At 37.7% G+C, this 23,532-nt stretch overlaps 1 protein-coding gene and 1 pseudogene across 10 annotated transcripts in view; both read left to right on the top strand.

Moving 5' to 3' along the window:
• PSD3 (pleckstrin and Sec7 domain containing 3) overlaps nt 1-23,532 on the top strand; it is a 551,235-nt gene that overhangs the window by 366,831 nt on the left and 160,872 nt on the right. The gene's annotated exons all lie outside the window — the stretch shown is intronic.
• LOC103113241 (large ribosomal subunit protein uL30m-like) overlaps nt 1-23,532 on the top strand; it is a 36,702-nt pseudogene that overhangs the window by 11,265 nt on the left and 1,905 nt on the right.

The raw sequence follows: 23,532 nt of genomic DNA, 5'->3' as shown, positions 1-23,532 counted from the left end.
TCCTCCCCTTTTTGTTTTTGAATAGAGACAGAGAAAAATTGGAGTGGGGAGGGAGGGGATGAGGGAAGGAGGAGGGTAGAGAGAGACATCTACAGCACTCCATTTACACTAGTGAAGCCTCCTGGATCTCGATCCTGGGTGCTTGAGCATAACATGTTCACCCTATTGAGTATGACATCACCTGGACCCATCCAAAAGATTTTTAAAGGCATAACCTGATTGGATAAGTATTTCTCTAATTGACCTAGACAGAAGATTTCTGAATATGTCCTTAAAAATATCTTCAAGAGCCTTTGTTGATATCTATCTATTCATCTGCTCTATTCTCAATTACACCAACCTGGAAAATTAGTGTTGATTCTAATTATTTATGAATATTATTTCTTTCTAAATTTTACTTATTGTGAGAGCCTCACATACACAGTTAGACAGTCCTCTTGTCCCTGGTTTTGTGAGTCAAACACAAACACTCACAGTGCAAGTTAAGTGTCTGGGAGAGGACCCACTGGCCCAGCCTCCTATGCAACTCTGTTTCTCAGTCTTTCTGTTATTTATCCTCTCTTCCTATTTCAGGCGCATGCATTCAAGGTTGTGATTAAAAACCACATTGGAGGGAGTCAGGCGGTAGTGTAGTGGGTTAAGTGCACGTGGCACAAGGGCCAGTGTAAGGATCCTGGTTCGAGCCCCTGGCTCCCCACCTGCAGGAGGTCTCTTCACAGATGGTGAAGCAGGTCTGCAGATGTCTTTCTCTCCTTCTCTCTGTCTTCCCCTCCTCTCTCCATTTTTCTCTGTCTTATACAACAACAGCTATGATAATAATAATAACTACAACAAGCACAACAACAAGGGCAACAAGATGGGAAAAATGGGCTCCAGGAGCAGTGGATTCATGGTGCAGGCACTGAGCCCCAGCAATAACCCTGGAGGGAAAAAAAAGCAAAACAAACAAACAAAAAAAACTGGTGGGTAGTAAATATATTTCAGAATATACTTCTCCTTTGTAGAACCTGTAATCCAGTTTACTACCTCAGTTTCAGGTATGCTTGCAAGACAGGTAACAGAATGTAAAATGTAAAGGCAAATGAAGCATTTCCATTTTCTGTGAATCTTGTTCTAGAGGGTAATATGCCTACTAGTATTCATTTGACAGCTCATCTGTGATTTGTGTATGCTATCCTTCATGTGGTCCTGTGTAATGTGAAAATACTGCCCTCTAAGTCACTGGGTTTAAAAGTATAGAGAAAAGTACATTCTTTCATATGAAGATCTTATTTTTAACTTTAACAGCAAAAGTTTTCCTTTAACAGCAAATTGTTTTCTGGTTGTTTTTTATTTTTTCCTCAGAGGAGGACTATTGTTTTGTAATAACTGGAAGGCTTTGTAATAACACTGTTCTTTGGAAGCTTTTAATGTCAGCTTTAGAAAGAATGTTTTAACACATTCTAAAGCACCTTGAATGAAAAACTGACCTCCATCTTTGTTGACTTTTATATTTTATTAATAAATTTAACTCTGAAATTAAGGGGTAGTGATATTCTTAACCCAATGTATCTGGTATCAAATGTTTGTATCTTTTTTTGTGTGTAAAATGCACATTTAATCATATGTAGTAAAACACTCAGTAATGGTTCCTTGATCTCATTCTTTTTTTCCATTATTCAAAAAATCCTGATTATATATGTTGTAACAAGGTTCCTCTCTATGATGGGGTAGTCTGTGTTGCATAATTCATCCTGTTCTTTTCTATTCCTTGAAAAGTCAAGGACGGGAGACTGGGGACTGGGGAGACAGCTTAATGGTTATAAAAAGAGTAATTTCTGAAGCTCTGAAGTTCCAAGTTCAGTCACCAGCACCACCGTAAGTCAGAAAGTCAGTGGAAGAAAAATAGTTTGTATTGACAACAAAGGCATTTAATTCAGGCTATTATTTTTTTTTTCTTGGTGTAGTTTCCTTATTGTGAGTTCTAGTAATTGCATTTGTGATAGAGTGTCTATGAAGGTGGCCACCTGTGGTTCTCCCCAGCCCTGCTTGCAATACTGTTTCATCCAGCAAGAAGCTGGAGTTTCTTTTGTCTTTCCTGACATGGAGGGTGGTGTAGGGTGAGTGATTGCAGCAGAAATGATGCTGTGTTTATTACAGCCCTTCAGAAGAGGTAGTTTCTGAGCCACAGCATAAGGAATGTCCTGCTAAAGAAAGGGTCATGTGTAGTAGGAGGACCAAGGCCCTGCAAGCTTTACCTCTCCTAGATTTAGCAGTGAGACACATTAAATCCTCCAGCTCCAGATGAGTCAGGCCATTACCCACAGGGAAGAGACATGCTTTCCTTTCTGATATCTGCTCCAAACAACATATCGATTAGTTTCAAGCAAGGAAAACTAATAATCTTAAGGGTAAGACATTTGGGGGGGGGGAAGGAGGAGGGGAGTAGCTAGTTGCAAAGCAACCAGATAATTAAGATGGGATTTTCATATCACCCAACCCTCCCTTCTTTTTTCATAACTGCTTGCTGTTTATTCAAGCACAGCCATAACCCTGTATACTCAAGGCACCTGCTAAGGGATGAATGTTTTGTTTGTTTTGGTGAAATTTTGTTAAACGTTCCTTAGCAGCTGTTCTTCATTTTATTCTCAACCAGCTTTTTAGTTGCCCTCAGTTCCAGCAGATGTCTATTGAAATGCTACTGAGAAAGCATTTTTCTGTGTGTGTGTGTGTGGGGGGGTACACTGACAATTTCTTAAGTTATTTGCCAAAGAAAAGATGTCACTCCACTGATCACTGAAAAACAATGGGGAAAAAGATAGCTTATTTTCCTGATACCAAATTAGACCATACTCACCCCTCAGACCCCTTGAAAACTTTATGTTCTGCTCATTGATGGACAAAGAACAAAAAGAAGGGTTTGAAATTAACAAAGCAAAGATCAGGATACTTTTGGCAGAGTTTTCCATGCTTGCTTTATGTTTAAATTGTAAGCCTTCCCAGGATAGCTTGGAAGGTAGTTATTTAGTTTTATTTTAAATTTTCTAGAAGGATCTGAAGCTATTGCAAAGCACAACTTTTAATTTCCTGAGTAGAATGAAATGCTTCTACTAATGTCCCTGCATCAGTTTCTATAAGCAATTTCCTTTGTAAACTCAAGGTAGTATTTTTCTCATTTTGTTGTCAAGCTTTTGTAGTTTAATTAAAGATTTATTGTTTTTCTTGTTGCCTTTCTTCCTAGCAATCCCTTTCTTCAAATGCTTCTAAATGGTTTATTAGAAAGAATTGCTGGGGAGTCGGGCGGTAGTATAGTGGGTTAAGCCCACATGGCATGAAGCGCAAGGACCAGAGTAAGGATGCCAGTTTGAGCCCCTGGCTCCCCACCTGCAAGGGAGTCACTTCACAGTCAGTGAAGCAGGTCTGCAGGTGTCTATCTTTCTCTTCCACTCTCTGTCTTCCCCTCCTCTCTCCATTTCTCTCTGTCCTATCCAACAATGATGACATCAATAACAATAATAATAACTACAATAACAAAAAAAAAGAAAAGAAAGAAAGAATTGCTGGGATCATGTTTTACTGTAGGCAGACACTTTTAAGTCTGTAATGGATAGCAGAAGTAGAATTTACGTGATAGACATGGCCTTTCTTAAAGTAAATCATCTCAGGCTCACCTTAATGACTTGTTTACTGTTTCCCATACTTTCAGTCATTTTTAGTAACAAGTCCTTGAGTATCATAGCTAATAGTCAGAGTAAGTATTTTTCAGTGTGATGAAGAGGGTTTGGAGGAGATGGCACATTGAATTTTCAAGCGAGGACAGAGGAGAATAGTTTTAAGGAACAAATTTTATTTCCTTAGCTTTATTTAAAAGGAAATGTAAATTTCTACCTGGCCATTAACTAACAAATACTGGTAAAAGCTTTTATGTATTCTTAGTGTATTCAGATATATTTTAAGTATGTTGTCTTTCAATTCTTTTTTTTTAAATTTTTATTTATAAAAAGGAAACACTGATAAAAAACATAGGATAAGAGGGGTATAAATTTTGTTAGATGGAAGCATTGTTTAATATGCTTTAGCACCATTACTAAGAAAATTAAAATTCATAATGTCCTCAATAGAAAGGTTTAGTAGAAAGGGATGGAGACATAATATGGATTAGAAGTATTTTCCACAACACCCTCATTTCTTTCATGACAACAAGTGATTGCTAACTAATTTGAGAAGGAATGACATTTAACAGTAATATGTAACCCAAGTTCTTGGTAGCTTTTATTAATGCAGTTATAAAAAATGTGACTAGTTAAAGTCCATACTGTTTTTACTCCATACTCAGAAAGCTGAACATTTTTGTCTTGACAATTCTGTTTCTTCCTTTCAGCTCTGTTGTACACTTCTATGTGATGACATACTCTTGAGGATATTACACAAATCTAATAAACATCTTTGTCTCAAGTGACCTGCTCCCAATCAAGCTAGCATATTCAGATAGAATCAGTATTAAGTCACGTCTCATGTTAACTGCTGTGGATCAGAGAAACGTTAATTTAAGCAACAGTAAATGGAAAATCAGAATCTACCTGTTTTAGTTTCTTATTTAATGTTTACATATTGCCTGGCCACTGTGCATTTACGGGATTGTAGGTTCCAATGGGAATTCTGTTCAGAAATCTCTGCTAACTAATAGACTGTTCAAGATCTCAAATGAAGTTAGTTTTGAAAGAAATTCCAGGTTCATATAGTTGAAGAAATGTCCTGCATTGAAAATACTTTTTAGTCTCTTTCCTCAATTATTACATTTAATGTTATTCCTTTTTCCCCCCCTTTGGATGAAAAAAGGGTAGGAGGAATCAAAGTTTTCAATCAACTTTTTTAACATTGCAATTTTTTTTCCAGGGTGCAGGGAGGAAATAAGACCACAAGGAATGTTCTAGACTGAGACATACTAATGGCCCATTGATCTTTCCCTTTTCTTTGACCATTCCAGCTTCCCTTTCATATTCATTTTGATATTTCACACTTCTTTTTCTTCTGTGGGTAGAGTAAACACAATAGTAGCTCATGTCAAGAATTTTCAATTTCTCTGGTCCCTTCAGGCCCCTTAAGTTTTAATGCTTTTGTTGCCCTCTTTGTTTTCTAAACTCCCAACCCGCTATTCTCAATTCTTGAACAACTTTCTATTCTTTTTTGCTCTGGGTCCACGTTGTTCCCTCCCCCCACAAGCCCTACTATCTAATCAACTAAACTTATCCACTAGGCCTTACTTGGCTATCCCTTTCTCTGAGAAGACCTCCCTGTTGTTGAAGTTCAAATGAAATATTTTGTGTGTGTGTGCTCTAGCTAGGAATCTAGTTTTTATTTGGCTTTCATGTGGATATTGTGTTCAGAGAAGGCAAAAAAGAAGTAGATATATCCTCTGTCCATTAGTATCTGACCTATGGCAAGACTTGATAGATAGCATTTACTCATCTGTTCAACTACTTAAACACTTGGAATGAGCATATAAGTGCTTGGTTGTATGAAGAGAGATACCAGTGAAGACATAAGTGACCAGTGGACATTTGACCTGAATGATAAGTTTCTTATGGGGTAACTTGAAACCCTGTTTCTCTACCTCTCTGTGCTTCTCTTTAGTTTTTCTTTTTCTTCTAATAATTTACTCATGCACCCAGCAGATATTTTTAGCATCATATGTTTCAGCATTATTCTAGGTGCTAAATATGAAACAGTTAAATAATCCCTGCTGTTATAGAATTTTCAGACTAATGGATAAAATTGGTTAAGTATGAATATAGAAATTACCTTAGAAAGGCGATAGAAGAATGAGAAGGCCAACCTGATGGACAGGGTACTAGGGCTTTTATAAAAAACTCTTTTTTAAAAAATTTATTTTTCACTCTTTTTTAAAAAATTTATTTAAGAAAGGAGACTAACAAAATTATAGGATGGGGGGGTACAACTCCACACAATTCCTGCCACCAAATCTCCATATCCCATCCCCTCCCCAATACCTTTCCCATTCTCTATCCCTCTGGGAGCATGGACCCAGTGTAGTTGTGGGTTGCAGAAGGTGGAAGGTCTGGCTTTTGTAATTGCTTCCCCACTGAACATGGGTGTTGACTGGTCGGTCCATACTCCCAGTCTGCCTCTCTCTTTCCCTAGTAGGGTGAGTCTCTGGGGAAGCGGAGCTCCAGAATGCATTGGTGGGGTCTTCAGTCCAGGGAAGCTTGGCCGGCATTCTGATGGCATCTGGAACCTGGGGCCTGAAAAGAGAGTTAACATACAAAGCCAAACAAATTATTGAAGAATCATGGTTCCAAAGGTTGGAAGAGTGGAGATGAAGTGTTGGGGGGTACTCACTGCAAACTCTAGTGTACTACTGCTTTCAGGTATATATTTGCCCTAGTTTATGGATACGTTTGAACATATGCTGTATTTCCTGGAACCTGGTCTATATGTAGGTTTTGGGACTTTGTTGGGAAGTGAACCACCTGGCATGGAATTAGAGAATACTATGACAGGAAATGTCTCACCCGAGTGATGAAGCTGAAGGGTTGTCGTTCCACACCTGAAGTCTCTGGACACAGTCTGAAGTGAAGCATGCTGGGATGGCACTGGTTGCGTTGATTAGGTTGCTATCAGCAGATGTGATATTATTTGGTAATAATTGGGTCCTAGGTCCTGGATCCCAGGACTGGGGGAAGTTTAGACTCTGTAGTGGAAATGTGAGGTTCCTGCTGTCTTAGGGTTCAAGAAGACAATGGATAGTTACTGTTATCATCACATTATTTGGTAATTGGGTTAACTTTGAAAAGTCCCTTTGTTAGACATACAATCAATTTTTCCCCCTCTCACATTAATTAAATAGTGATTTATATGACTACAGTTTAATAGGTGTATACATAAACACCATTCCTATCACCAAAAGATTGTGTCCCACCCCACCCATCCCCACTCCCACCCCACCCCCCCACCAGCACAGGAAGCCACATGTCCACCCTTCCCCTCACCACAGGGTTTTTACTTTAGTGACTACTTTGAATTTAGTCAGATCGTGCTTTTAGTTTCCCTTTCTGATCTTCTTTCTCAGCTTCTGTTGATGAGTGGGATCATCCCATACTCATCTTTATCTTTCTGACTTAGCTCACTTAACATATTCCTTCTATCTCTGTCCAAGATGGGTCAGAGAAGGTGGGTTCATTGTTCTTGATAGCTGTATAGTATTCCATTGTGTATATATACCACAGCTTTCTCAGCCACTCATCTGTTGTTGGGCACCTGGGTTGCTTCTAGGTTTTAGCTATTATGAATTGTGCTGCTATGAACATCTTTTTGGTTGGGTGTTATGGAGTCCTTGGGGTATATCCCCAGGAGAGGAATTACTGGGTCATATGGGAGGTCCATGTCTAGCCTTGTGAGAGTTTTCCAGACTCTGCTCTCCACAGAGGTTGGACCAATTTACATTCCTACCAGCAGTGCAAAAGGCTTCCTCTGTCCCCACAGCCTCTCCAGCATTTGTTGTTTTTGTCTTTTTGATGTATGCCATTCTTACAGGAGTGAGGTGGTATCTCAATGTTGTCTTTATTTGCATTTCTCTGACAATCAGCTACCTGGAGCAGCTTTTCATTTTTTTGTTATCCTTTTGGATCTCCTCTGGAGTGAATGTTCTGTTCATATCCTCTGCTCATTTATGGATGGGGTCATTCACTTTTTTGGTGCTAAGTTTGCTGAGCTCTTTGTATATTTAGGTGATTAGTCTCTTGTCTGATGTATGGCATGTAAAGATCTTCTCCCATTCTGTGAGGGGTCTCTTTGTTTGTGTGGTAGTTTCTTTGGCTGTGCAGAAGCTTTTCAATTTGATATAGTCCCATTTGTTTGTTTCTGCTTTAGTCTTCCTTGCAGTTGGGTTTGTTTCATTAAAGATATCCTTGAGGTTTAGGTGCGAAAGTGTTTTACCAATGTTTTCCTCTAAGTATTGGATTGTTTCTGGTCTAACATCCAGGTCTTTAATCCATTTGGAGTTGATTTTTGTTTCTGGTGAGATACAGTGGTTTCGTTTCATTCTTCTGCATGTTTCAACCCAGTTTTCACAGCACCATTTATTGAAGAGAGCCTCCTTCTTCCATTTAATCCTTTGGGCCCCCTTATCAAAGATTAGATGTCCATAGGTGTGGGGGCATAGTTCTGGGCTTTCAATTCTGTTCCACTGGTCTGTGTGCCTATTTTTGTTCCAGTACCATGCTGTTTTGATTATTATGGCTTTATAATAAAGTTTGAGATCTTGTAGTGTGATGCCTCCATTTCTGTTTCTTTTCCTCAAGATGATTTTGGCAATTCTAGGTGTTTTCTGGTTCCAGATAAATGATTGTAGTTTTTGTTGTATTCTCTCAAAGAAGCCTGGTGGAACTTTGATGGGTATCACATTAAATTTGTATATTGCTCTGAGGAGGATATTCATTTTGATGATATTTATTCTTCCAATCCATGAGCATGGGATGTCTTTCCATTTCTTGGTATCAGTTTCTATTTCCTTGAGTAGCGACTCATAGTTTTCAGTATACAAGTCTTTCACTTCTTTGATCAGCTTTACTCCTAGGTATTTTACTGATTTTGCTGCAACAGTGAATGGGAGTGATTTCTGGATGTCGTCTTCTTCAGATTTAGTGTTTGCATGGAGAAATGCCACTGATTTTTCTACATTGATTTTGTAGCCTGATACCTTGCTTTATTGCCTAATAACTTCCAGTAGTTTTCTGCTGAATTCTTTAGTTTTTTCTATGTATACTATCATATCATCTGTGAGTAGTGAGAGCTTGACTTCTTCCCTTCCAATCTGTATTCCTTTGATTTCTTTCTCTTGCCTGATTGCTATGGCAAGAACTTCCAATACTATGTTGAAGAGTAATGGTGACAGTGGACAGCCCTGTCTAGTCCCCGATCTGAGGGGGAATGCTTTCAGCTTCTGTCCATTGCGTATGATGTTGGCTGTAGTTTTGCTATATATGGATCCCATTATCTTGAGGAATTTCCCATCTATTCACATTTTTTGTAGAGTTTTGAGCATGAATGGGTGTTGGATTTTGGCAAAGGCTTTCTCTGCATTTATTGAGATAATCATGTGGTTTTTTACTTTGCTTTTATTGATGTGGTGAATGACATTGATTTACTTACGTATGTTGAACCATCCTTGCATTCCTGGGATAAATCCCACTTGGTCGTGATGAACAATCTTTTTGATATGCTGCTGTATCTGGTTGGCCAAAATCTTGTTTAATATTTTGGCATCTATGTTCATCAGAGATATTAGTCTATAGTTTTCCTTTTTTGTTGTGTCCCTATCTGCTTTTGGTATCAGGGTGATGTTGGCTTCATAGAAAGTGAAAGGGCGTGTTCCTGTTTCTTCGATTTTATGGAAAAGCTTTAGAAGTATGGGTACTAATTGTTTCCAGAAGGTTTTGTAGAATTCGTTTGTGAACCCATCTGGCCCAGGACTTTTGTTGTTGGAGAGATTCTTAATAACAGTTTCGATTTCTTTGTCTGTGATTGGTGCATTTAGGTTTTGTAATTCTTTTTGGTTCAGTTTTAGAAGGGCATATGTTTCTAGGAATTGTTCCATTTCTTCCAGATTCTCTAGCTTGGTGGCTTATAGTTCTTCATAGAAGTTTCACATGGTTTTCTGTATTTCTGTGGTGTGAGTTGTGATATCTCCTCTATTGTTTACAATTCTATTAATTTGAATCTTCTCCCTTTTTTGTTTAATGAGTCTGGCTAGAGGTTTGTCAATTTTGTTTAATCTTTCAAAGAACCAACATTAGGCTTCATTGATCTTCTGTATGGTTCTCTTATTTTCAATGTTGTTTATTTCTGCTCTAATTTTAGTGATTTCTGTCCTTCTGGTTGCTTTAGGGTCTTTTTCTCTTAAGAGAATAAATTTACTTTGGGAAGTAGGTGGATAATGAAGATGTACATATATATAGCTGGTGAACATAGGAGACATTCAGTCAGTAATTAGTATGCAGAAACTGGAAATAAAAAGACCAACTCTTAAACAAGATTGCTAAAATTGGGGTAATGATATCCAGCTTGGAATAGGGTGGTAGCAGAGACACAAAAATGAAGACCATTTTTGTGTGGGATGTATTGTGTGTGTTTGGTTCTCTTTTTAATTAAGCAATATGATTTCTAAAGAAACTTTTCTAGATGGTATTCTGATGGAGATGAAGAGAGAAAAAAGACTACAGAGAAGAGTAATGGAGACATTTGAGAAACTCAGTGGCAGACCTTTGGGCATGTAATTGATATTTTGGATATATTGAGTCTGATATCTCATTAGTGATGGTTTCAACCAATTAATGTTTACCAAGTTCCCAGTCTGTCTGTTATGGGGGTTACAAAGATACCAATGACAGTGGAGACCTCTGTTTGTCTTTATGTCTACATTCGGATGGACTCAGATGAGAAGATGGAATTGTATAGTTCAGCATTAATTTTGTGACAAGCATGACTTGAAGTTGTGAATTGAAGCTTAGATCTAGATAGCAGATAATCCTGTTCATTTAATATTTTCCCATCAATAGTTTATTGGGACTCTGTTGAGACATCATTATTACGAGAGTTCACCATTCCTTAAAGGAAGATTCTTCTTTTCTTTTCTTTATGCAAATAACATATGAGACAGAGAAGGGGAGAAAATCAGAAGAGACAGCAGACTACCTTTCTACCACTCTTGAAGCTTCCCTTTTTGGATAATGCTCACATGTGAAGGTTGAGAGCTGGAACCCAAGTTGTTACACTAGGCAAAGTGTAAGCTCTAGTAGATGAGTCTTCTTCCACACCCTATTTAATTTCTCATATCTAGGATTTGGAATAGTAGTACATTGATTATAATCCATTACATAGCAAAGCACAGAAAGTTATGGAAGAAAGGCAGGAATTGATTATAAAGCATATGATATGTAGATATATGTATATATATTGATATATACATATATATATTCCTTTTCTGCATTTGGGAAAATTAAAGGTATTTATTTTTCTTTAAATTCTAAGTTATCACTTATTATTTGACAATATCTTACTAGCTCATATCAATTTAGACTGGCTGCCAATAAATGGAGAAGAGAAACACAGGCCAATGATTCATATGAGTTATAAATACCTTTATCCCAAGAGTTCCTTTCTGGGGTTATAAAGTGTTGAACAAGTAAGAAGAACCTCACAGTCATAGTATCTCCTATTGTCTCTGTCTTCTGTCTTTCAATAATGGCCACAAGCTATGAGGTCAGTACATTGGTTCAGAGATATAGATGGTTTGTCACTGACTCTTCTGTTGCTATCTCAGCTATTTCTTTTTGATTATTTCCAAGAACATCATTCTGAGCAGATGTGGAAGTACATGGGATGTGAAGCAGTGGTTTACATTGCATTGCGTGCCTACTGCTTGGCATTTCTTCTTTCTTTTTGCATTATTGCCACCAGTGTCATTAATTTTACTTGCCCCCCTCAACCCCCTTGTTGCTTTGGGAGTGACTCGGTGTATTAGTATTATATTTTCTTTGCAGTAGTGTCAGTATACTAAAGTATTCACATGGAAGATGTAATCCATCCCATCTTAGTGTGTTAATGCTAGAGAAATTAAAATTAAATTAAATCCAGAGTTCCTCCCACAGCTTCGTCTACTTTCTCTGGTTGTATTTTACTTTGGGGATAAATGAGTACACAATAACCAAAGACACCAATCACCAAAAGCATGGCAATGTGGAATATATGGTAAGAGAGTGGTAGGAAAGAGTGTCAACTTTGCTGTATACAGTGATTCTAGAGACCCAAAGTTAGTCTCCTCCAAGTAGACATAAAGGATTTTTTTTTTACACTTTTAGGACAAAGTGATTTAAAGACCTGGGTTTTATCTTTCTTTAGATCCCAAGCAAGGAAGTCTGTCAACTTTAGTTCTTCCAAATCCCGATCTTACTCACACCTCTTCCTTTATCTATTTCTGTTCTGTGTATCTCCACAACCTTTATTCTCAGAGCTGACTCTTAAATTTTTTATCAAAGAAGAAAGAATTCTTTGCACTTGTGTTGAGGTAGACACTAAAGGTAGTATGGAGTTACAAAAGAAATAACATAATTGGCAGCCAATAAATAGAATATATTTTCTTTTCCTCTTCTCCCTTCTCCTATTCATCTTCCTTTTCCTTTGCCTTCTGTCTTCCTCTTTTTCCTTCTCCTCTATACCACTACCATCACTACAGGGAAAGACATCACAGCACTGAAGCTTCTTCCACCCCCCCCCCACTCCCCAGTGAGTTAGGGACATACTGGAATCTAAGTTGCACATGGCAAAGCAAGTACCCTCCCAGGTCAGAATCTGTTCAGCCTGACAGATTTTTTCTGTACTGAAAAGTTAATGAAGCCTTTTCTGATAGAAAAGAATCATAAAATTTGGCTTTTCTTAATTATCTCCTACATGAGCAGATTCAGTTCTCTTTTTCTAAGTTTCTTAGTCTTTGTATATAAGTTTTCTTTTCCCCACTAAGATAGTAACTTTGCCTCCTCCAGATGTTACAGTATTTGTCTATAGTGTTTAGGATTGCTCTTTTGTTTATTTCTCCTTTTTTCAAAATATTTATTCCCTTCTGTTGCCCTTGTTGTTTTATTGTTGTAGTTATTACTGTTGCTGTTATTGATGTCATTGGTGGATAGGACAGAGAGAAATGGAGAGACATGGGGATGACAGAGAGGGGGAGAGACACCTGCAGACCTGCTTCACCACTTGTGAAGCAACTCCCCTGCAGGTGGGGAGCAGGGGATCAAACCAGGATCTTTACACTGGTCCTTGAACTTTGAGCCCCCTGCACTTAACACACTGCACTACTACTCACCTCCCAATTTCTCCTTCTTCTATCCAAGAATTCACAGTATGCGTTCCCCCTTACTCATTTTATTCATGCATTTATTTTTTTCTCTCTTCACTTATTCATTTGATCTGAAAGTCACTTCATATTTTTACCTCTTTCACATTAACTACTAAATGCTCCCATTAAATTTTGTACAACTCCTAGAAAGAATTAGAAAGATATCCACCCCTTATATAACCATTATTTATTTCCTTATTTAGTGGGGTTTTTACTCATTTTTGTCTCTGTTTTCTTCTGTTAGTACACCCCATTAATAGGCCTTGATGATTGACAAACCCCTCTTCTTGCCCTGATGCCAAGTGCCCCATTGGACACAATGCTGCCACCCTCTCCTGCTTATACATAGCCTCATCATACTTTTCTGTTCCTTTTAGTATATATTTTTTCTGCATGTTTTATAAACTTTCAAAAGAACAATGTTCTCTATGCTTTTATAGTTACAAGTTTTCAGTCCTATTTGACTATGATAGCAAACTACTGTATAAGCAACAGCAGACTTCCTTAGGTATGCTGTCTTAGATCAATATAGAAGTTGCCTCTCAAAAAAGATTAAATTAATTTCTGCTTCAGGGAATATGAGCTGAGACTTAAAAATCATTGAATTGTTTTTCAGTGAAATTGTGTGGGAGGATCTACATTTATTAAATTAGAATAAAAAACATGTTCTCAAAATATGTTAATTTATTTTTATGTACTTGGCTTTCATATGATTCCTTACTTATTAAGGTTTACTATACTTTGTTGTATTTATCCCCAGAGATGTTATTACTTCATAAAAAATGCATTGCTATTAATGCTTTGAGCAGTGTCTGAGTGCACAGCTCTGGGAGAATGGTTGGAGATTCAGAAGAAACCGATTTTTGTTCTTTTTCTTGAAGGGGAGAGAGAGAGAGGGAGAGAGAGAGAGAATGAGAGAGAGAGGAAAGAGTATTACTACATTATAAGTTAATGGAATATGTAGTGTCTTGTCATTTTCCTCTGAATTTTACATGGTGCAGGGTATATCATAAATCCTCTGTATAGAAATACTGGAGCCAGGTAGTGGCGCACATGGTTAAACATACATATTACCATGCACAAAGACCTGAGTTCGAGCCCCAAGACATCCACTAAAAGAGGGGGAAGCTTCAGAAGCAGTAAAACAGTTCTGCATGTGTCTCTCGTCTCTCATCCCCTCCCTACCTTCCTCCTCCTCCTCTCAATTCCTCTCTGTTCTATCAAGTAAAAGAAATAAAAGTTAAATTGCAAAAAAAAAAAAGTGCCTATGGAATTAATGTAGATTACATTGAAATAGCTGAATGGAGGATATTGTTCATAATTTGCTAAAAAGTGAGAAAGTATACTGCATTAGGAAATCTAAAAAGAAAACAAATTATGTCCATATATGCACAAAGTCATTTGAGAGCTTTGCATGACAGCTCATGCCTGTTCTACTTAAGACATTTAACCTGTTCTGAAGATGAATAACAACACAATAGTATTATTGACTATCATGCCTACTCTTTTTTTTTAAAAAAGCTGGCAAAACAATATAATTTACCATTGCTTGGTAATATATGGAAACCACATGCCTTCCACTCATCTAATTTCATGTGCAAAGGAAGAAATATTGTGGGTCATTCTTGAGGTAGTACATAGAACTTTGGTGGTGTTTGCAGTATGGTATCCTTGTAATTTTATAATCTTGCAAACCATTATTAAATCACTAATAAAATTATATTAAATTGGAGAACTGTTATGAGTTCTGGTGCATGTTTTTATGTCATTATTTTTTCTCGCGCCTCCCTTCCAGGGTTGTTACTCAGGCACCACGTCTGCACTATTTCTGGCAGCCACTTTTTTCCCTGGTTTATTTTTCTTTTTATTTGATAGGACAAAGAGAAATTAAGAGAGGAATTGGATATAAAGGAGAGAGAGAGATGCCTGCAGAAGACCTGCTTTACTGCTCATGAAGCATCCTTGCTCTAGGTGGGGAGCAGAGACTTGAACCCATGGGATGACAATAAAGATGGCTGCACCACTGCCCAGCCCCCCTTCTTTTTTTTATTATTACCACTCTGGATATCACTGGGGCTCAGTGCCAGAACCACTCCCTGTACCATTTTTCTCCCTTTTTAAAATAGTTTTATTTGATAATACAGAGAGAAATTGAAAGGGAAGTGGGGAGGAAGAGATAGAAAGGAGAGGAGAAAGGTAGACACCTGTAGACCTACTTACCCACTCCTGAAGCTTAGCTACCTGCAGGTTGGGAGCTTGAATCTGGTTCCTTGTGCATGGTAATGTGTCCTAAACCAAGTGTGTTCAGTCCCTGGTATATGCTTTTGATCATTAGCAGTTTAATTGGGGAATAAAACTGGTAACATATATTCATGAGCTAGAAAAGGAGTTAAGAGGTCTGTGATTAGTACAGAATATGGGATTTGCATCACAGTACCATAGCAGTACAGAAAATAAGAGCATGCAGGACTTATAGTATGCTCGATAGCTTTGAATGGACATTACTGATAGACCAGTGTTAGACAGATGGAAAGGCATGTGTATGACAAAGAGGAAAGGAAATTTGGGGGCTAGAGAAAGCAGGTGTCAGTGATGGGATGACAATAAAGATGGCTGGCTTTGGATCAGACTGTAACTGTCCAGTTATAACTGAGAGGATGTGATGCCACTTATAGACACAAGAGTACCCTGGGACTGAGAAACTTAGCTCTACTTTCCTTGCCCCACCCACAGTGGGCTTCTTTTGGATTCAGGCTTTTGAGAATGAGATTAATATCTGACTCTGCAGTTTATATTTAGGTACTTCTACTAATATCTGTACTTCTTAGGAGTGCAATTTAAGGGAGAATAAATGAAGAGGGTAAGTCAAATCAATGTGTCCCTTTTTTTTTTAGATACTTAATTTTATTATTTATATAGATCACTTATTACCCAGCTGCAGAGAAATTTCTTATAAGGTCATCTATATAAGAGAAATCTCAGGTTATCAGCTATAATTAGTGTTTTTACTGTAAAGGAAAAATGTGCACATTTTTAGATTCTGGTTTAACATTTTTATTGTATTTGCCAGCTCTGCAAAGTAGACCAAGTAAAGAAAGGGTGAGTGTTGCTTCTTTAAAAGAGGGAACAGCCTGCACCTTGTCGAATTAGGGAAACTCTAGGACTCTGTCACATACATTTTAGTCCCACTGACATATTACTCCCACATCCTTGTGGGTAGTAAAGTTAATTTTTTTTTAAATGTTCTTTGATCTTCCACCCACTGGTTTAGTAGACATTTAAGTTCAATATGCAACTGGGAGAAAGGTGGGGGGGGTTGAAATATAATTTATATATACTGTTTATATAAAAAGTCTCAAAAAAAAAGGTACTCTCTATGTCTGTCCAAGTTTAGAAATTGTAACAATAAATTGACCCCTTTTTAAAATGTGTTGTTAGTCGTCACACTTTTATTTTATGGCATTACTATTTGTGACCTACTTTTAAGTAGTTGTCCCCATAGGGGAACAGTATGTATGCAAGCATTGGTTGACTTGCTGGCTTTTTTAATAGCAATCATATTTTGAGAGTTAAGAGGTTAAATAAATATTAACTGATTCTCTATGGGCTGAATCTTATTTGGAGAAGTGTGACAAGTCTTTATCTAGGGAACCACTTAGTAGAGTTCCTGTTGTAATTAAATAGCTCCTCCTTGCTCTGTGTTAAGATTGGACACATTTCAGATTGCACGTCTACTGAGTTGTCAGAAAAAAGTCATGACATGTTTTTGCATAGAAAAACATAGAAAAATATGTTTTGACTTCCAACAACCCGATATTTATGCAGAGTTGTTTCCAGAGCAAGAGACAAGAGATGTAGGCCCTACCCTTGCCCTATTCATATCGCTGCTCCCTATTTCTGGGCAAGTCACCCACTGCTTCACTTTCCTCATGTATAAAATAAGACATTGCTTTATCATTCACTAAGAGATAATCTTTTTAATTTAAGTTTGTCAGGGCCCTAGCTATACTACAGAGTTCTGGGGGAATCCTAAATGGATAAAGATAGTGGTCTTTATCTCAAGGACTTGGTGTTAGTTACCTAGGGAACAATTGACTTATTCAGTAGACATTTGTAGAATGGACATGGGGCTTATACCAGATTTTGCTGTAGTCTTCCTCAACACTCTGAGGAACCTCTATTAGAAAGCTTACAACTGTTATTCCAAAATAAGTAATTGTTAAGAAAATAAGATTACTTGAAAAATATTTTCAGAAATTGCAGACTGTAACTAGAAGTGTTTTGTGAGGCAGGTTCCATAAAGGTCATATAATAGTGACATAGTCTCTTGGAATTCTCAGGATAATAAGACTTTTTTTTTTCCTCTCAGAGGGACATGAGCAGTAGGTTAAAAAAACAAACATTTTTTTTACAAGAAAAATAAGTAAAAATTTTAAGTTTTAATCTCTGTTCACATCAGCTATTAAGGTTAATTCTTCAATGTGAACACTTCTATTCTCATGATTTGTGTTAAAATAAAGAGTTATTTTGGTTAAGGCTGGGGAAGAACAATATAAAATAGGAGAAATGAAAACCTTTAAAACATGGCCACTAATCGCTGTTCTTGAAAGTGACCTTTGAACATTCTTTTCATTTTTCTGGGCTGGTTGCACTTATGTGTATATTTCAAGTGCATTACGTGTGTGCATCCGTATGCTTGCACATGTGTATTTTGTACCATCTGCAGAGTACTGTGGAGGTGGGTGGGAAGGGAGTCAGGTTTTGTACAAAAAAATGACATTTTTCTTTCAGCTCTCCTGGAAGATTCAATAAGTACTTCTTTAACAATCTCCCCCCCCACACATTTTTTTGGTTAATTTCCTATATGTTTAATATTTAATATATAGTCGAAAATGTTTCATTTTCATTTGTTTGCCAGTTGTCAGTGGCTATAAATATATTTAATTCCAGCTAATTTGAGGATGTGGATACATTTTGGTGAAATTTTTTACAATTTTTTAACCTTTATTTGTTGGATAGAGACAGCCGGTTGAGAGGGAAGGGGGTAATAGAGAGGGAGAGAGAGAGAGAGAGAGAGAGAGAGAGAGAGAGAGACACCTGCAGCCCTGCTTCACTACTTGCAAAGCTTTCCCCCTGCATGTGTGTTCAACCAGGTGTGCCACCTGGCTTCCATTTTTGTGACATTTTTGTTTTTTTGCATTCTTTGTGTTTCGGTTTATCAAAATAATGTTTTTCCCCTAGATTTTTAATTAAAATATGTAGTCAATTCAAGGGATATTTTTTGTTTGCTTCATTTTCATTTTTTGGATAAAGACAGAGAAGGAGAGAGAAAGAATAAAAGACCACAGCACTGAAGCTTTTTTCAATGTGCTCAGGGCCTGGCTGGACCTGGGTCACATACATGGCAGGGCAGATCACTAAGTGAGCTATTTTGCCATCCTTCAAGGGACTTTTTTTTTTTTTTTTTTTTTTGGCAGGGTGTGGGTGTGTCAGTGAGGAGGGACTAATAGTTTACAGTACAATTGTTGACACAGGTAAACTTTCTCATCTCACTATGATAGGTGTCTGCAACATACTTTCACCTTCAACCTAGGTCCTTTTCCACTCTCATGCACCAAAAGCCCAGTGCCCCCTCCATACTCCTCCCTCCCCAGAGTCCTTTGCTTTGGTGCAATACACCAAATCCAGTTCATTTTATTTTGTGTTTCCCCTTTCTGTTCTTGTTTCTTAAGTTTTGTCCACAAGTGAGATCAGCTTATATTCATCCATCCTTCTCTGCCTGGCTTATCTCATTTAACATGATTCCTTCAGGCTTCATTCAAGATGAGGTGAAGGTGATTTCATCATTCTTAATAGCTGACTAGCTTAATATTATGTAAATGTGCCACAGTGTTTCTAGCGTATTCATCAGTTGTTGGACACCTGGATTTCTTCCAGGGTTGGGCTATTAAGAGACTCATAGAATGCACATGTGCTGATGTGTTATAATCCATTTAGCATCTCCTGGTTCTTGTAGGTAGCAATGATTGAATTATACTATATACTTCAATGCCCAGTCCATCAAAACATGGTTGTGTTTATTTATTTATTTTAATCCCAGAGATTTCTGTCTTACAATTTGAATAGAGGACATGGACACTTTAATATTTTTTTCACTTTCTGTGTTTCAGTGAGAGGAACATAATAGTTATACTACTGCAAGTACAGAATATATATAATTTGTATTAATCTATATGCCATTATGTATTGATAGTTTATGGTATATAAATCAAAATAAATGTTAGCAAAATAAAATATAGATTATTGAGTCATGCAATGCACATGTTTGATATGATCTTCAAAAGTCATTTGGTTAAAATGAAACTACTTGACCATTAAATAGATGTAGGCAATTTTAGAAACAAAAACAAACTAGAACAAAACACTGCTGTTTCTCAGAGTTGAAGGTGCCTATAGATGAAATAGCACAACCTTAGTCAATAGTGACCTCCTTGACATGAAAATTATTAAATATAGACTGGCCTGTTAAATGGGATATTAAGCAGACATAAGAGACTTTGAACTGAAAGACTTTTTTTTTTTTTAAGAAAGGATAAATTAACAAAACCATAGGGTGGGAGGGGTACAACTCCACACAATTCCCACCACCCAATCTCCATATCCCACCCCCTCCCCTGATAGCTTTCCCACTCTCTATCCCTCTGGGAGCATGGACCCAGGGTCACTGTGGGTTGTAGAAGGTGGAAGGTCTGGCTTCTGTAATTGCTTCCCCGCTTCTTCTTCTAGCGTTTGCCCTTCTTCCTTAGCCAGTCAACTGGTCAGGTTGAAAGCTGTCAGGAGCTGCTTGTTGCTGGCTTTGAAAGTGACTGGGATCCATGTGGATTCAGTCGGCTAGGAAGGATCGTCAAGTTTCCCCAATGAATGGGTACTCACGGGATGCACCACGAGAAGGTCGATCCAATGCATCCCATGGGCGATGACTGGTCGGTCCATACTCCCAGTCTGCCTCTCTCTTTCCCTAGTAGGGTGGGTCTCTGGGGAAGCGGAGCTCCAGGACACATTGGTGGGGTCTTCAGTTGTGCTCAACTGAGATGCTGTGATAAATCTTTTGTTCAGCACAGATAAGGATGTTGCTTTCAAGCATGATGACAGTAGCCCCTAATAAAAAAAAGTTAGCATTGGAAGTTTCTTTTTCCACCAAGTGCGAATCGTGTGCCATAAGCAAGCTCTTTCACTTTGGAGTCTTACAAAATCTGGAATAAAGCAAAAGCCTACATTTTGTAATTTCCTCAGATCAAGCACTCATTTTCAGTTTCTAAACACTTGTATAAGGGCTTTAACTTTTGATAACTACCTCCAAGGCAGCTTGGCTAAGAGGGACTTGATATGCATGACACACTGAACTTGTCACTTCAGCAGTCTCCATAAAGTCCACCCACTGGCCTCTTCCAAGGTGCCTTCTGGAAACTTGGTTACTAGCCAGAAAAGACCCAGAGCCTCTGTAGCAGGCTGCTTAACTGTTGGAAGTCACAGCTGTCTAATGTGCAATTTCTGTCGTTATCCTTTCTTTTCTAGCCTCATTCTCTTGATCCATGATAACTCTGTTATTTTTCAGGTTCCTTAATCCTTTATCCTCACAAGATCTCTACATCAGCTGCCTGACAGCTTTACAGATGTCTGTGGCAGTTGGGTGGAGTCTGATATTCTGTCATGTCTGGTTTTGCACATTGTCTAGGCATGTGTGCTCAACTCTGCTCTCCTCACTTGCCTCCTTTATTTTAACCGGCTTTTCCTCCATTTCAGTTTAGGCTTTTCATTTGTACTGAACCCCTTTACTTTCAAAATCATTATCTCTGAATTAACAATTACCTCTTCCTTTCTCCTATGATCATCCTGTGTTCTTGTTTTACTATTTTATTTTCTAGGGACTTGGAGGATCTTTATTTTAGATTGTATTACGCTTCAGGTCTTGGAAGACATTTTGCTTGAGAACAGAGTTAAGGCATGAAAACATATAACTATATTTTCTTTCTCTTATTTTTCTAATTTATTTATTTTTTATTCTTTTATTATTTTTTCTTTCTTTTTTTGTCTGACTATAAATTTATTAAATGCTTGTTACAGAAAGTCTTGAAAGTGTTAAAATTTCACAGTATTTCTTTAACTCAAATGTGGCTAATGGTTTTGAATATTTTTTAAAGTTCTTTAAATCTATATAGGGAGCTAAATTATCTAAACTCTTCATAATCCCTGCCTTTTCCAGCTTCCATACAAAAACAACATTAAAACACACATACACACATTATAGAAATATTTTATAATTCCTATTGAAGAGGAAAAAAAACTGCATACCTTAAGAAAACAGGTTTAAGCCCCCTGGTCTCTACTTGTAAGTGGGGAAGCTTCACAAGTGGTGAAGTAGGGCTACAGGTGTCTCTTTCTGTCTCCCTCTCTGTCTCTCATCTTTTCTCTGTCTCTACCCAAAAAGTAAATACTATTTAAAAAAACAGGTGAACGTTGCTATATGAATCTAGAGAAATGAACATGGATGAATAAATGTGTGAATTAAAATAAAGAATGTGAGGGTATGTTGTATGCTTTACATTGGGTTGTTCTAGCTCTCCCCCTGCCAAGAAAATTGGTTCAGTCCTGCTAGTTTCGCGGCCCGCTTGTCCCCACCCCAAGGAACCCCGAGAGAGTTCCAGAGTTTCAGAGTTAGAGAGTGCTTGGCGCCACTGCAGGGGGAAGGAGGCAGGAGAGTTCTGTTTGGTGATTAGTTTGTCTTAGTTTATAAATTGTTCCTGAATAAAGAAATACAGCTTCCCTGCCCAGTCGTGTGACCCCGAGTCTCTGTTACCTGCCCGTGAAGCTAGCCTGGCCAGCTGGAGCCTCCAAATTTTAACAACAAGGGTAAAAGACTATTACATAAACTATAACTTTGTTGAGGGTGTTCTTTTAGGAAATGTAGGTGGGTTATGAGGGGAGGACTGACAACAGGACTCAGACAGTCATGACAGAAGTACAGCAAGGGTGCCTGGAACAGTTCAGAAATAAATCCTCTTTCTATCATAAGTAAAGAAAAAAAAATCTTCTAATTCATGGGATAGAAAGGGTAAGTTACATATGAGAATGTGAGTCCCAGAGGCAGGACTCCAAGAGTGCCTTCTTGAAGGCTGGCTTCCACAGCATGGTTGGCATTCTGTTTAACCTTGTTCAATATAGTGATTTATACAAAATATATACTGTGGTCAATCATTCAGATGAATATATATATATATATATACATATATATACATATATATATGTATATATATATATATATATTGCATACCTATTTAGTCTGTATCCATAATTCCTAGCTCACCACTTCCAAAAGGCCTTGGAATCCTAAATGTTCTGAGAAATATAAGGTGCTTATGCTATGTTTATGAATGTTACTTGAAAAACACCTGAGAATGGGGGCTGGTTGCCAGGGAAACAGTGAACCAAGATGGAACTTTCAGCCATATCTTCCCCCGCCCCTCTCCAGAGACGGGAGAATAGAGGTTAAGTTCGTTATTGGCCAACGAATTAATCAAGCATTCCTATGTAATAAAGCCTTCATAAAAGATGCCCAAAGAGAGCTTTGGAGAGCTTCCAGAGTGGTGAATATGTGAAGATTTGGGCAACTGTGGCATGCCTTAGAGAACATAAACTCTCTGTGCCTTTTCTTTATACCTTTCCTGAAGCATTTTTGCCATCTGATTATTGATTTCCATCTGTTAGTATCCTTTGTAATAGCTCAGTCATTTAGTGAAAAAGGTTTTTTGAGTTTAATGTCCTGTTCTTGCAAATTAATCACACCTGAGTAGGGGCTCTGGGAACTTGTTATTTGTAGCTATCAGTTCCAGGCACAGATAATAATCCAGGCTTATAGCAGGTACAGTAGCGGATTATGGAGAGTATAGCATTCTGACAGTGGCTCCTGTTACAGCTAGGCGTATTTCCTGTACACTCAGCCTAGATCATCATCTTCAACATGCATGTCTTTCCACCCCTTTCTGCTACATACCTTACCTACACACTAGCCTGGCTCCCTGTTTTTTATCTTGATAGCATATCATCAACCCAGAATGAATACATGTTTTTGCTTATTTGTTTGTTGACTGCCTCTGAAGTAAAATCTTTGTTCTGTGAGTCTAGATGCTTTGTGATTTTGACCTTTGTTCTCATCCACATATCAAACAATGCCTGCCAGATAGTAGAGTCTTGGTAAATATTTGTTGATTGAACTTCAATGTTTGGGATGCTGCTTGGAGAATTGAGATAGAAACTGAAGACTACAGTTTGCAGGATTAAGTCATATTTGCCATGGGTTCTGTAGCAGTAGTCATTGCCTTCCTTAGAAAATAGGTTGTTATCTATCCATTTTTTACTCTTGTATATCTGGTTAAGGCTTTTATTTTCCAATGCAAATTTTCTAATCGCATACTATACTTTTTGGGTCAATGAAGTCTAATGATTATTCTCTTGTCTTACTTTCACTGATTTCTACATTATTACAATGAGCCCAAACTAGCAGGAACCAATAATACACATAAGGCTAAATAACCTATGGGCTGTGTATCCTAGTTTTATGCATTTTACCAATGGACCAT

Source organism: Erinaceus europaeus, chromosome 2 (assembly GCF_950295315.1).
Source record: "Erinaceus europaeus chromosome 2, mEriEur2.1, whole genome shotgun sequence".
NCBI classification, from domain to species: Eukaryota; Metazoa; Chordata; class Mammalia; order Eulipotyphla; family Erinaceidae; genus Erinaceus; species Erinaceus europaeus.
The sequence above is the reverse complement of the archived record's forward strand: the minus strand, read 5'-3'. Positions and strand labels throughout refer to the sequence as shown.